The sequence below is a fragment of the Drosophila santomea genome, chromosome 3R, assembly GCF_016746245.2.
Source record: "Drosophila santomea strain STO CAGO 1482 chromosome 3R, Prin_Dsan_1.1, whole genome shotgun sequence".
Taxonomy (NCBI): Eukaryota; Metazoa; Arthropoda; class Insecta; order Diptera; family Drosophilidae; genus Drosophila; species Drosophila santomea.
In genome coordinates, this window is record NC_053019.2 from 7,178,552 (window position 1) to 7,195,227 (window position 16,676).

Below are 16,676 nucleotides of genomic sequence, written 5' to 3' on the forward strand. Positions count from 1 at the left end.
ATAAATAAGGGTTTTTAAACATAGCAAATGGGGAATTCTACAAATGTTTTAATTCTGTCGTCGTTCGATTAAATCTCTCACAAAATAGGGAAAAGTACTCGCTAGAAGGTATTTCTGTATCTAGAAAATAAAAAAGATAAAGTTGAAACATTTCTTTCCGTGCTGGATGACGACGAAACCGTCAGAGTCAGGAAATTCCAGGACATGCGGCCAGGAGGCAGTGCAGCTCTTCTTTTTGGCTGATGATGGACATCTTGGGGCCAGGGACCTCTGGCGAAAGTCCTCCCCTCCTTACAGGCATAATGATGCGCAAATCGCTGGCAGTCATCGCAGGCTCATCCTCCGCTCCGAATCCGCTCGGATCTGGCCTGCTTTGTTTCATGTTGTGGTGGCTTGCTTTTAGTTGCCTCTATTATCCTTAATGCGAGTCACTTTGTTAGAAACGTCAGTGGGCCTGCAAGCGCCATTATCGTCATCGAGCTGGCTGGCGAAAAAATATGAATCGGAAAATGTGCAGACACGCCGCCTGCTGCCTGCTGCCTGCCGCCTGCCACCGAAAATGCACGGGAATAAAGATAAAACATGACAGGCGGTTCACATCCAGTCATTTATAATAGGGCCAGTATGACCGCGACCGCATGTGGCCGCGTCCTTCCATCCAGCATTTTATCATCCTGGCTCTCCAGATCTGGGGTTGTACTTGGAAATCCCACTTGGTTGGCTGGCCGGCAGGCTCAGAACCTAATGAAATAATTGTTGTGAGCTATTTACAAGCATCTAATTCCGATTCGATGGCGAGCCAATAAAAATATGCCATAATTATCCAGAGCCCAGGCTTTGAACGAGATAAACCAGTCCTAGACGGCACAGGCTGCAATGTTAATGACATAATTTAAAAAGCATTTCATTAATAGCCGATGACAGGGGCCCAGGGGCCCAGGAGTCTTCGAGGCAATTAAAATGCGCACAAAGAAAGCTTGTTTCTGGCCGAATTGGAAATTTAGATGCTGGCCGGCCCAGAATGTTAATGGTAATTAAACCTGAATCGCATCGAATATGGCTAAATAAGTTGGAGCGCTGTTTAAAGCAGTCTCAATGAGAAGGAATTGAATTTAAATTTATAGAAGATTCAGTGTACCTTTCAGTCCATAACCATTGTAATTTATCAATACAACATGTTTTTTTTAATGCTAACTTCAGTTTACAAGGCAATGTATACAAATGAAAAGAATTGTATGTACCATTGGTCTGTACCTTTTGGCCATTATTCGGATCCGATTTAGAACTAAACACCTAGCTTTCCCAAAGGTTCAATCCACTAGGCAGTTTTAAAGAAATAAGATTTCTAAGGTTCTTGGCGTACCCAAATATTTGTGTCTGTTGGCCGCGTTTATCTTGAACTTTGGCATCGTCTCTTCGGCTATTGAAATATGTTTTGTCTATGCAACCCCGATATTCTGGCCATGTCAAATCATTTGTATATAATTCACATCCTTTTGCAATTCGGTCTTTGTGCCCAGTGGAGTGATTTATGGCCTGCTCTTCTTTCTGCCATGGTTGGAAATGTTTCTGTGTAAATATGCCAGCAGAGGGACACATTCCAAATTGGTCCGTGCAAATTGCTGGCCTCAGCACTATTATCCTTTTCGCAGGATGCCGCCGCTGCTCGCTTTTTAGATAATTGCTGACTTCTACCATTTCGGCTGGTGAGTTATACGATTTCGATACTAAAATTTGATATTCCGGCCACATGCTGTGATTAAATTGTGGATGCCAGCTCCTTCTGCTCCACGCCATTTCTCCCGGAGCTAGTATTGTAATTGAAAATAGTTTTTGGCACCGACAGTTTTGTCAAGAGGCGTGACTGAGATTGCAATTGATAGTTCGTGTTTTCGAGTTTTAGAGTAAATAAACATTATCTGTGTTATGATATTTTCTGAAAGTTTAAAAAAAAAACAACCGAGTGCAAAGGAGATGTTTCAAATAATAATGCATAGGCATGATAAATATTCAGAGACAAAAACATTTCTCAAAAGAGTGGACGTGACAGTTTTGTACTTGTATGAAAAAAAACCATGACTTATAAGATCGAAAACGCCTTTTTCTATTCGTTTAATACTTTTCAAGGACTAGCAAAAACAATGTATTTTCGACATAGTAAGTAATTTAATATTGTTTAATGTAGCAATTTGGTTGTCACCACAAAACTGAATTGAATAGATTTAATTTTATGCAAAGATTAAATAGTGCAGTGGAAGAACTTTAGTGGTTCCTATCATATTCCTCAAATTTAATTTTCAAATTTTAATTTGGCCTTCCATTCTGAGGCATCGCCTGCTGTGCCATTTATCATAGCAAATGCCCGCAAATTTTAGAAACTATAGCCCACGTCTTACGCAACACTCGAGCATGCAAATTTAGTAATTGGAAATCGAGTTGCCGCATTTCGAAACCGCAAAACCCATCGCCCAATAAGTTTCCTCGAGTGACGATACACAAATGGAGGTGGGTGGGACCTGGGCCCTGAGCTTTGGTCCAGTCCAGTACAGATTTCAGTTTAGTTTCTGGTCAGGCCAAAAACTTCAAGACGGGCATGTGCATTTGTCATAAATTAGAAACTGTAACTTCCAGTGCTCGCTTTTTGCAGCCGGTCCGGCGAGCACTTAAATTTATTGCAAATAACTCTTTCCCCTCATAACTTTTGTCAGGGCACACTTTATGCTTCCCAGTTGGGTTGATTTTTTAGCCGAGCAAACTAATCAACGCCCACAATTTGCAATCCGGAAGGTCGTTGCTGGGATGAGGCAATGGCCAACGGCTAAATGAAGTGTGTAAAATTCGAGCGGAGACCCCTTTCAATTACATCTCTATTTTTGTGTGCGTTGACTCAAAAGTAAACACCAACTTGGCTTGGCTACAATGAAATCGTAGCCGGCCAGAGCAAATAAATCTCTCCCTAAGTGTTGTGGTCATTTAGCAAATGTCCGGCGATGTCCGGCATGCAAATTTGTATGTGTCTTTGTGGGGTTGGGGCACCAAGTAAGTCCGCTCCCTTATCGTGGCTAAAGATGGGCCCTCCTGTGATTTATAAAATGTATTAATTAAACTGTCCCACGTCGAGATTGTAGAAATGAGTCGAAAAGTCCAGAGAGGTAATGTTGGGTTAAATGGGCTATGAAAACAACAAGCGTAATATAAAAGCTGGAATGTATCTGATTTTTAACAGTTCTAAGGACTTAAAGCTATTGCAATTAAGTACGATAAATCAGAATATTTAATTTTAACGTAACTTATTTAAAAGATATTGTCTCTACTTTTTCTATTCAAATGTTTCAAGAAGTTAACAAATTGTACTGCTGCGAATGAGAATCACTTGGTAGACGTCTGCCACTATTCTTCGTGCTCCTTGGGAGTCCCATACCATTTTCCTGCTCAGTTCCTCCTTCTCAACGCCAACATAAACATATAAGTGGTAGTCCTGTCAAAGTCAAAAATAAACGCAGCGACAATAATGATTTATGTGCGCCGAGTCGAAAAGGAAAGGTCCTGATTCTGTGGAAGGAAGCCAAGGACTCGAGCATTTTCGGGGATGGCAACTAGGGAATGGGTGTATCCAAGACATATGAAAATCTGGAGATATGGTAAAGTGTGCCCTTGGAGTTGGAAAAGCGCGACAAATGCGAATATAATTTGCTAGACAGCGAGGCAAATAAAATCATATATTTTCATAGACAAGAGCATTTCTTTAATTATTTAACTCGGAAGAGTCATAAATCCTGGTAAATAATAATTTATTTAGTTGTAATCATACCAATATAATTTGCAGCCTATACACACCAATTTTGTTACGAGTATCTTTCAAATTTTCAATAGTTTTCCTCCTGTTGAGTATTGAGCCAAGCTGTTTCCAAGTAGAAAAACTTTCCCCTCCGGGTGTGAAATTGGCAATAACATAGCAATAAAACGATTTACAGATATGGAGCCCTCAAGGATACAGGATCATTTTGAAAGGGAGACATTCTTTAACAACCTTCAAAGTAATAAGGACTAAGAGAGTCATGATTTTTAGGAGGACTTCGAGTTCAATAAATAAGTTGCTTTAAGCGTAATTCAATAGGTAGGCATTCTCGAACCTTAGAATTTCAAGAAGTTAAGCACTTATTTGCTTTGCAGACTCTGGCAAAAAGTGGCAGGACCATTACCGAATTTAAATTTTCACAGCAGACCCAATCGACCCCGACCACTGAGCACTACCCCATTCTTGGCCGAGGCTGTGCCAGTTCATAAGCCACAGAAACGCAAACCGCCATAATAAAGGATAATGTCGGCGCATATTAAACAAATGACTTCCGTTCGTCTAGCTCTTGGCAATCCAACTACCCCACAGCGTTTACCCAGGGAAAACAAGCGAAAGGATATTGAAATGAGCTGGTGAGCTCGGAAAATGCAAATTCATGCAGAGCGGGAAATGACGTGTGCAAAATTTCACAGGATGATGATGCGGCACATAGCTCTACACTTCAAGTGCTTAATTAAAAACTTTGCCACTTTTGAATTTTCGAATTAAAGGACAGGAAGTTGCCTTTTTTCTTCGTTAATTTCTTTGATTTTGGCAAACCTCCGTTGTGACCTGTTGCCCCACAAAACGCAGAAGTTCTCACAGTAATTCCCACCGATCGCCCGCGACCCCCCGCCGCAAGTTAATTACGAGAAGAGAGTCTGGTCTGAGCAGGCCTAATCGCAGTTTAAGTACACGGTAGTGGTCTCGGCTTAAACGCGAATTACGCCCAATGCCTCGACTTCTGCAGTGCGCTGGACTCATGACCATTTAATGTAAACAATAATTAAAAGCCCAGCCGCGGAAAAGACTCTGCAGCCGGTGCCGCTTGCAGAGACATCGGGGCTCTTCGCTCCTCACTCTTCACTCCCCGCGGATTTTATGGCTTAATAGCTGCAAAGAGCACGGCTTGATTATAGTGCTGGTTGGCCAGTAGGAGTACCATGAGTCCAAGCCATTACCACGTCGGTGCCATATTAGTCACAACGGCGGAACAGCCACCGATGTCTAGGTGGGCTGTTCAGCTGGCTGGAGAGTCCGGGGAGCACCTAAGAGGGAGGGGAACAGATGGCAAGAGGGTAACCGGAAAAACAGTGGCCGAGATCACTGATACCCTGTGGTAACTTTCATTGCAAGGAGTTCTTATTATATTTTATTTACACAATTAAGAAGAATCATTTTAAAATTTCACACTCCATGTAAGGGAGTAAAAAGTGAAAAAACTGAAATCCGGAATGTTGGCATATTCTAATTGTAGATATAAAAAATATCTCTACAATTAAAGAAACTATAAATATATTCTGATTTTTTAAAACATTTAAGTGAATTTTATAAAGTTAACCAATAGATCAATAGACTTAAAACATTGGGAGACAGCTTTAAAGGTTTGTTACACTTGCCAGACTTTAAACATACTTACAAGTTTGATTAATTGATAATACTATATGTACATACTAATATGACTAATTTGTTCAGCTCTAAAAAAGCTTTTATAATATAAATTTGCAGTTAATAAATGATGTTTATTTTATTAACCGATTAGGATATTCAGTAATTCAACGACCCCCACCTTAAAAGCAACTATACCCTCTGTAAGGGCATAAGAGGCCGGCCAGCTTAGTAATGCTATCATTACAAAGTCACGAAATTTGGCCTGAATGAATCTTAGATTAGAATTCCTGTTTGGTCTGGCAAAGCTATTCTCAGAAGGTTCACCGATCCAAGCGTACAGTCCTTTGACACTTCCTAGAATGCGACCAAAAGGGGCCAAGCATATGACAACAAAAACTGAAATTATAATGAGATTACAAAGTATCTCAGCAATAATTTTATTTAGGCAACTTTCCCGCTTACCACCGTACATTTATGATTATTCCCCTCACAGGGCGACATCAATGTCAACTTTGTTGTTGGCTATTTACATTGCACATTTTCCGAGTCCGTGCTGTTTCGCAAGTCCGTTTATTAAATCACCCCGTTCAACTTGAACTTGCTGTTTTTGTTGCACCAGTGCTGGGGGCGTGGCTCCCCTTTATAGAGACTTGCGCAGCCGAAAATTTCTCCTCCGTCAGGGAGGTGACGTCTATGCAGATTTGCAGACGCTGCAAGGACACTCGTCATCGAAATGTTCACTCTGGGCAACGCCCACCAGGACACAAATCGTTCGTGTTGCCTCGCTTCGGGGGTTGAATGGCGACTTATTTGAGAAATTGCATTCTGGGATTGCACTGACTGAAAGAGCGTTTTTGTCTCTTTCCCAGCGAATTGGGAGCTTTTATTTTGTTTAGCCAAGAGTGGTTTTCCTGGCTTCATTAGGTTAGATCTTGACTAATTTCAATTAGGTGAACATTTAATTGAAATCCTTATGTCATTATTTTTAATTCATTTTCCCAAAACATTTTACAAATGTGCACTACATGTCCCAGCACTTGGATTTACAAACGCCGTCACAAACAGACTTCCAATACCCTAAAGCCAAGTCCCGGATACGTGTGTTTTATTATCTCGGCGCACCCTTTCCCTCGCTTTTGGGCCAAGTTAAACATTTATCAAAACTACTTTGTGTACGTGCCCTGCTTCCAACAGATATGGATGTGGATAAGGCGGTCGCTCGCATCTCCGGCATCTGGAGAAGGAGCCAAGGCTGCCGGTAATGGAGACCGGCCCGAAAGTACATGCACCAGTAAGAGTATTTTTCAGACGAAAATATTTTTGCATAAATTACAATAACAGTGGCAGAAGACGGGGAACAACAATGAACAAGATGTCTACCAGAAACAGCGACCAGCGAACACATTCCTGGCATATAATTTAGTGTCGCTTATGAAGTGAACTTATCTAAGCGGAAATAAGAAGGCTAGCAGTGTACTTTGTAGTCCACTGTCAGAACTTCTGTGACCACATGGCTTAAAAAAAGATGTAGAAGGCTTTATGCCTATTAGGCCACGCTAAGATTAGGTGTATTTTCTACGAGTGTGGAGCTTGTTTCTAGTGGGTGAGGCGTTCGGAACAGGTTGTTGTGAGCCCTACTCAAACACATATGCAGCGCATAAATTTTCGCGCTGCGGTTAAAAAAGTATCTCAAGTATTTGAGCACCAGCATGGGGTGGCCAGAAAGAGAAAGGGATATTAAGGGAGAGAGAGAGAGAGAGAGAGCAGGCAATGGCGTTGAAATTTAAATTCCTAAGAAAGTCGTAAATTATTTTTAGAGGTTTATCAAGTCAAGGTACATTGTGTCTGTGAAAGCGGTTATCCAAAACTTATGTGGGAGAAATGGAGTGGTGGTGTAGGGGAAAAAGGAGACATCTAAAGCCCTGGGGAGAAGTTGCCAGTTAATTGCCTCGAATAACTCATTACAGCTTCCGCTGTGACCCCAGGTTGCACATTCTATGCAGCTCCTTGACAAATGATCTAGCTACCCATCATAGGGGCCCAGAATTCCCTCCTCAAGACCCCTCAAAGTCCCCTCTAAATCTCGGGCGCCTTTCATTCATCAAGAATCACAGTCGAACGGCAAGTTTTACATTGTACACAGAAAAAAAATTATCAAGATTATTTATAATGTTACATTAAATATTTACTACAATCCTTCTTTGAAAAACATCATAAAGAATGCGTTTTTGAAATCAATAGCAGTTTCTTTTTATGTCCTAACAAATTTGTACTTCCATGTCTGAAATTCGTTTCTCTGCAGTTGCTGTACAAATATTGTGAGGTGCTGGCTGGTAATTAAGGCGACAAAGAGTCAGAACGGGGCGTGGTCGGCCATCTGGCATGTGCGATGATGTATGGCCTGCATTTAGGCGCTTTGGCAGTGATTGCTACCAACGAAAGCAACCAGAAGACTGAAGACTGCCAACTCGCAACTGCAAACTGCAAACTGCAAACTGCAGGCGCCGAGATGAAAGACATAATTCTGTGATTTATTTCACTGGAGGCGCTACTGTCGTCGAAAACTTGGCCAGAGACGGGCGGCAGTAATGTGAATGGATTGCCTGGTCTACGGCTTCTTCGGCTGGGGATCTTTGGAGCGAATAATGCGTACAACAAACGCATGGGGCGTATGTGCGACCTTGGCTGAAGAAGATATCAACGAAGCCACTCTAAGCCAGTAACGCCTAAGCCAATTTCCTCTGCCAAGACAATAATTTAAAAATTCCATGAAATATTTAAACATTATATATACCTTACAGATGTGGTTTATTTATTTTACTAAATGATATCCCTTCCTAATTTTGTTTTTATTGTGAACTTTAGAGAAATGTTTTCAAAGTAATTTAAACACCACACGACGGCAAATTGATTTAAATTCAATGACACATTAAGTGGCGCTCTAAAGACGCCCATTTAAATCACTCGCCCAACTCGTCCTCCGCTGACAATGAGACCCCCAAAGACTGGAGTCGAGGGTCTCGACAGACAGACTGGCAGTCAGTTGGACGGGTTCTTGGGGCCCTGGCGAACTGTTTAACATAATCCTGGCCCCGTAAGGGCTGACAAAATGCGTCGGCAATTTGTTTATTGGCGCTGGCTCGTCTTTTGTCGGCAGCGAACATGCCACAAACTACGCGCTTCAAATAAATCACCAAAAATATTTCAACTACACCGGCTTCTTAGACAGTACACTGAACGAAGTGAAATGGTGCAATGGGAAGATTATAAACTTTCAATATTTTCAGGAAGGAGGTAAATGTGTTATACATGGATAATGGATAATGGCATTGGTAAAACATACGAAATTGAAAAGTTGCCAATAGCATTTAGTATACGCGGGATATTTCTTTGTGTGGATCTGGCTGGGATGGCGGATCGGAGTATTGATGATGGGGTCGCTGCCCACACTGCCGGCATATGTTTTCATGTTCGTGGCCTGTCGGAAGTTTGCAATGTTTGAGCAGGAAGTCCTTGATTGCTTGTGTGACTTCTTTGTTGGTCGGTGGGTTCTGTCTACTGTTATTTTGACTTTAGCCTGACACTTTGACTTTGCCATTGAAAGACATTCATTGTACCGCATTGTGAGTGAATTGAGCTAATTCATTTGTCAAGTGCCCTGTGAATCATCTGTGCGCTATGGTATGTCAATAAACTCAGATGGTATTCACCATCTTTAATGTCCAATTCTGTTGGTGAATCTACAATCTACCATTTCAATATAAATTCCCTTTATAACCATCCTACATTTGTCATACCTTTGAAGGCGAATAAATCAGCGTGAAATTCTTTTGCTTGTAAAAGGTGGCAGTGGCATTTCTACACCATTGTTTGGATTTCCCGTCGTTTTTATTCAGATTACATCCACCTAGTGTCATAGTAACTTTTGCCTGGTAACATATGCCTCATAAATTATAAGGAACAGGGAGGGAGAACATTTTTGAGGCCAGTGGAAAATAAATTAAAATAAGTACGTAGGATTAACTGGGGGCACTTCCTATAAATGAGGTTAAGCATAGAGTACATAGCCTTAACATTTTAATTATTCGCATGCACGCTTAAGCTTTAAGAGTTAAAAGGATACGCTTTACAGCTTCAGCTCCTTAAAGCTGACCTACATACACTAGTCAATTATAGGATTAATGCGTCACTCATTTTTCCAACTCACAAAATCTGATCAAATTAAAGGTAAAAATTCCGGCAATTCGTCATAAAGGACTTGGGAGCACGGTTGTCTGTTTGCCGGGGATTAAGATGCGAATGGCAAGGGGCTTAATGACCATAATGACCAACAAGAAGGACATCATGTGGGCCAGCATATCGCAGGACTGCTCTGCTGCTGCTGCTGATGATGATGATGATGCGCAGATTGCCACAAAGGAGGAGATGGAGCCACACATGATGTGGCTGAAAAATTGTACAAATTACTTCAACCGCAACTACGGCGAAACGGTTCGTTCGCCAGAACGGAATGGACTTCCAGGACGAAGCTATCCTGTTTGCTTAGGCCCAGTGAGAATGGGGGTTGCAACCCCCGTTTTTATTAATGATTCACAATTTTATTTTGCACGTATTTATCACATTTGAGTAGCCTGCAAGCACACACATAGCGAACATCCAGCGGCGACAGGTATTTTGTAAGCTGAAAACTTGACAGACTTGTTTCTGATCCTTTTTTTAGGCCGCCGCCTTTATGACAAGGACAAGGGAGGAAGCGGCCCGGGCGACATGTTTTGCAGTTTTCCGGTTGACCGCAACAAAAGACAGGCTGACACGCTGTCCCCCTCGTTCCACCCCCTCGCCTGCCCTTTGTGTATATGTGTGTACATGTCTTGTAAGAGAAGCAACAATGGCAGCACCCCGGGGTCCAAAACAACTTTTGTCAACACACAAACACCCCGCCACCCTTTGTGTGCGTGTGCGTGTGTTTGTGTTTGTGCGGGGTGTCAATTGTAACGTAGTCAGAAGGTCGACTTAAGTGACTTTATTAAGCGGTTTAGAAGGGGGCAGGTTACACAGACACACACACCGGCAAGAAGACTTGACATGAGTCTGCCAGGGAGCCAGTGAGCCCTCCAAGCCAAACATAAGGACTGGATTAGATGGGTATTAACTAGTGTATTCCGAGCAGCATTAGACAAACTTTATAAAATATGCCAACTGAATTGGATTATTAAGGAACAGCGAGAATATTTAATAGTTGTTTATTTAATTTCAAAAGTGATTTTAATATCTACCAATAAGCAACAAAATTAAAATAGTTTTTTAAGTTACAAATATTTGGTTGAAAACTCCCTAGGTCCGAAGGGTGATGCATGATTCATAGTCGAAATAAATAATAAAAAAAAGTATTATATCAAAAGCGTTTCCTATCGGTATAAGCAGCTCGCATTACTAACTGTTCTGGCATTTTTGGCCAAATAACGAGAAGGGCTCCCCATCAAGGCCGTCGTCTGGTGACATCAAGAGTGTCGTGCGTGTCGGAAGACATCAAAGCGCGATCGAGCCCGGTTCAAAGCTCGACAATGTTGTGCCTCGGTTGCAAGTTCCAGTTCCCATTGCGATTGCGGTATCAAGTGTTTGATCATAATCGCGGACCTCATCATCGCGATCGTCGCGCTGGCAAAACGCTTTAGAAACTGCCGCCAGCAGCTGCTGCCGAGGCCCAGAAAAGCAACTTAAGATGGAGGATGGAAGGTCTATCCAGATCGCTTAGCCCAGTTTGGTCTACGCATAATTAGTGCACTTCGACCGTTGGATGCTCGGATGCTCGAATGCTCGGATGCTCGGATGCTCATGATTAATTCGGCTTAATTAGAAATGCAGACAATGACGAGTTAAATTAATTCAATAAAAATGCCAAAGGAGCCCGGAGCTTCTATTCACGACTGGCACATTTTTGTGCCATGCCAGCGATCGCAATCTAATAAATTATCATTTGAACTGCAATCGTCAGCGTCCCTCAGACTTCAATCAAGTTTGGGGGCCTTTGATCAGCTGCCGTTGGCATCAATCGAGGACCACCGATTCTTGAGCCTATGTGATCTGTGTTTGCACTGGTGAAAACTGAGATACAGTTGATGAAACACCCTTAGTAACGATAAAAAGACTTAAGCACCTACACTACAATAATGAGTTTTAGAAGAGCTCTAATACTTTGTGATATCTTTCTTTTTATGTTTTATGTTTCTTCCGGTGCATCTGCTTGTATCTCCTCTTTTCGGCTGATCAAAATTCTGGCCAGGTCGACTGAGTGACAGACGTTTACTTAGTTGTTACACGAGCAGAATGTGTTGATGTTTTATTGGCCCTTTTCCACATCTCTTCCTTCTTTTAGTTAAGCATTATTTTTTGGGGTCTGGGTCTGCGTCTGCACATTCCAGAGCTCAGGAGTCTGGGCCTCCGAAAACGCAATACGTCACTTCGAATTGATGATCCCCTGATGGATCCACCCAGAGGAGTGCCCCAAAACGCCGTTAGCAGCCGCAAGCCTTTGCTAATCTGTGGGGCAAGTATCTGGTAAATATTTGTGTGCCGGCGGAGGACGGAATCGTCGGGCAAATATGTTTGGCATCTGAGTTTTAATAAGAGACATTGGATTTGCCCTATTTGGCCCTAATTGGACCTTTTTAGATCGGGCTAAACGCATTATGATTTATTAAGTTGCTGCTTGGCTAACTTTATGCCCCTCCAACCGCTTGGGCTGTGTAATTGCAACACTTTGCACTTCCGTTTGGGGAAACACTTTTTTTCCCCCAAAGTGTCAGGTAATTGAAAGTGGTCAGTCTAGCGGATAGACAGGCAGATATTCAAATGAGCGACACTTTCGCTTTCATTCGATATTGCGACATTGGATCATGGGAAATCGTCAGATAATTGGATTTGTCAACGTCGGACCCACGTATCATCTCAATTAAATTGCGCCAACAATCAATCAGCTTATTTATTGTTCCGAACTGCGCAAAAACTCAGATCATAACTCAACACTTCGCACAGTCCTTTTATAACTATTTTCCCATGTCAATCTGCCACAATCGGCGAATGTATAAGTAAAAGTTTTTTGTCAGCCAACTACTTCTCGTTGCCGCGTGTGTTTGTGTATGTGCCTTATATTAAGCTATGAATTTTCATGTTATTGCAACTAATTTTCATTTAATGCGTTTGTCGTGCACTTGGCCACAGAGGCTTAGTCAAAGGGGGCTTGGGCTGGCCAAGTGATGGAACCACATTTTGGTTAACTAGAAGAATATATAAACAAATGTTTTTCAACTATAGGAATAGATTGTTTTAATGTTTCTCGTTTCTCTCTTTCGAGTACAAAGTAATTTATTTGTTAAATTGTTATAGATACATTACTTAAGTCCACTTAGAATTGTGACTTTTAAAGTGTGCATTTATAAGAATACATGTTATATCCATTCCTATTAGTAATATACGCTATGGTAATTAATAAATAAAAAAGATTGTCCTCTGAAAGGGAAATCTACCCCTCCACACAGCCACTTCCCTGGCTGTGCACTCACGTCTCACCATTTTAATTGTAGACCATAAACCATAGTATCGCATATGCGTATCGTATCTAATGCCCGCTGAAACGGGTTTGCAAAGGAAATCGTTCAGACGTGGACATTAGATTTGGCCGACTCCAGCATCCAGCAGTATATGCCACAGATTCACACAGTCGCCGCTGCCGGTCGGCGATGTCCGTTGGCCAACGAAAGTGGTTGCACCCGATTCGAGCACCACTTGTCCGCCGTCTGTCACTCAAAGCGGCAGCGGTTTCAGCAGCAACATTTGCTGCAGCCACATCAGCAGCAGCAGCAGCAGCATCAACAGCGGCAACAGCAGCCATTCAGTCAAACGCTCATTCATGCATGTCCAGACTGAAGTCTGGCAGTCCAGTCCAATGGGGCATAATTCAATTTCCGCTGGCGAACTCGACTCCGCTCCGCTCCAGTGTATCAGTTACCCGTATTGACAGTTTGATTTAGTGCTTACATGCAGCGTTTGCCATTTGCTCGCTTATTGATTTATATTTAAAGCTACTGATATATCTATTTGGAGCCAAACTTTGTTGCCGCTCGATTGAGCGAATACGGCTGCCTCAGCTGGAAAAGTTTGTCAACTTATGTCAGCCGGCTGAAAGCCTTCAATCGGAAAGGGGATAACTTACCTGTACTACCTGTGTGCTTAAATGGAACAGAACTTCAATTGAACTTCGAAATTCCTTATCAATATTTGTAATATCATTATGATCAGATCGGATGAGATTAGTCCTAGATTCTGGTGTTCAGACTTATGAAGCTGGTTAAAAAGTAGAGTTTATGCTGACATCGCTTAAACTTAAATAATATAATAATTTTGACTAGCTTATTGATCTAAGCCTATATACAATATATATAAAGAATAATACTGAAATCGTTTCCTAGTTCCAATTTATACAGTAATGCCTGCGTAATGGTTCCATCAGTGGAGTATCCACGAGGAATCTCATTGAGTGAACGATGACAGAGCCATGCGCCTCTTGCTAGAACTCTAAATAGTTGTTGCATGCGGTCCACTGATTATGCCGCACTTCACAAAGCAACACCTCCGTGCCCCTAGATTGGCCTATGATTATTGCCTGCGTGCGTGTGTGTATCTAACAGCGGCAACACCATCGAATCCGGCATCCAACGTGGCAGCCTCATCGCGTGCAAGGTGTGGGCTGTGGGCTGTGGGCTGTGAGCTGTGAGCTCGTGCTCGGGTAATGATGATGATAGCTTTTTGATGCTAATGATAGACGAGCGGGCCCAGTTCTATGCGCAGGCTGTAATCCAATTCGGAAGTCGCACAATTGCACAGGGCCCCAAAGTGCTGAAAGTGAAATTTGAACGGGGGAAATCGCCGTCTGTATTTGGCGATAATCGTGCAATCAATTAGGGTTAATTGCTGTTTAATGCAATCGCTCGGATCTGCAGGGAAGACAGAGACGTATCACACAATTCGCAGCGATTATGCAAAATCGAAAAATCGCAAAATCGCAAAATCGCAAAGTGGAAGATGAACAGTTAGTTTTCCGAACTCGCGACGATCGTCGGCAATTTGGGGGCCTTCGTGATTGGGGCCAATTTAGATTATTGCCAACAAATTGCAGTAGCCAGCCGCCGATCGGCAGACAAAAAATATTTTGATATTCTAATTTCCCTGCGCTGCCGCATTATGATTTGTAATTTGAAGTTATTGGAGCTACTGGCTTTTGCCCGCGGCGGCATCACATGCAAATTGGGCTCCCCTTTTGGCAATTAGGCGCTTCTAACGGTAATGCGTTTGGGCCAAGTTCACTGAGTCGGCTCATTTATAGCTGGATCTGTGTGTTTATCTGTCTGGCCCATTTGCATATACCACATAAATTGGGCAGAATGGACATGATATCGCGAAGACGCTCCCAAGGGTAACCGTAGACCGGGGTGGTTTGATTTGAGTTCATAAAAATGAAACCATAATGGCAAGAGTTTGAAGAAATAATCCGAAAAGAGATGTGTATATAAAGAAATCTTTAAGTGGGCGAGCAAGTATTCAATTCAAGTATTACAGTCGTCTTTACAATTACTTCTTGATAACTTACAGCATATAACTCTAAAATATATAACACTGGATTACATACCATAAACACTCTCACTGATGTGTGAGCTTCACCAATTATGTATAATGTGGCCCTTGAAGACAACCCTTTTAAAACCCGAGTGGCAATGACTTTCGAAAAAAGGGCAGCGCTTTTAAAGTGGCCACAATCTGATGAGTAATTAATGTCAAAATTCGCAAAGTGCGACCGACCTTATCGACGGGGACATCTATCGCACATCCCTACTCGTATCAGCTCGCTCCAGATCTCGGATGATGATACTCGTGCCTAAGTGAAAGCAGCTGTCAGGAGGGCAATTAAACTGTCATCAGTTGCACAAAATTTGGAACATTTTGAAATGCTGAAATTTTGAAATTTGATTTTAATTGGGAAAAGACAAAGTGCCCAGGAGTGTGGGGTGCTGTCACAGCAATGTGACGAGTGCCGTTCCCCTGAAAGACCTAACACCAAGTGTGCTTTCCCTGCCAACCGCCAAAACTAATTTCCTCACTGGCGATTGCACCACTTTGCCACTTAACGCATCATCACTTTGGCTAATTTGTTGCCATTTGCCGTTGGCCCCACCAACTGATTGCCTCATCGATCTGCCGTGACCTTGGTGGGGCTAATGATGCAGCCGCAACCTGCGGCCCGACCGCTGATGGAGCTGTAAATTTGCAACACAAATGCAAACAGCGAACAGTAAACAGTAAACGCTCGGCGATCGCAATCAGCAGCGCCGCATCTCTATCACATGGCATCTTGCATCGTGGGGCATCTTGCATCATTACCGACGACGACTTGGATTGGGTTCGTTGCAGCATCCTGGACTTGCCGCGTTTTACGCGCTTCAATGACTTGCTTGCGGTCGCTGGACCCCAGCTCGTATTTCTGTTGCAAGTCCGATCTGGCCGATTAAACGTATGCAACTCTTAACCTTCGTTTAAATCTGCTCTGATTGACAACATCAATCGCTGCAACGGAGTTGCAAGATCAATATGCAGATGCAAGCACAAGTTCAGATGCTGATGCAGATGCAGATTCAAAACCGCTACTGCTGCATCGACAGTCATTGATGTGACTAAATTTGTTTTGCGGTTCGACAAGTGTTTATTCGTTTGTTTGCTTGTTTGTTTAACTCCTTTGTCAACTGAGCCCAAGGTAGTATAGGTAAGTAACACTACTTATAAAATATATAGAGACTTGCAATAAAAATGTATATATATTCATCTCATACCTTTTATTCATGGGTCACCACTATGAGCATACAACTCAAACCAAGTAGGAAGCTAGCCATTAGCCTTAGCACGGCGTTCAACACACTATTTCTGCAGGTTAAGCAAACTTAATTACTAGAACCACCCAGAAGCGGCTACCGTCGATGGCTAATACAAATCACCCAGTTTAATGCGACAGGCCATTCTGTCTAGATGCGGAGGGCCAAAATTGACATGACAACGGCAATACTTCAATGGTCCGCTGCTCCCGACCGCACGGAGATGCCAAGGAGATGCCACGGAGCGGCGGCAGGAGGCAGACATACTCGTATTTTTGGTGTTAAAATGGATATAGCTGCCTTTTATT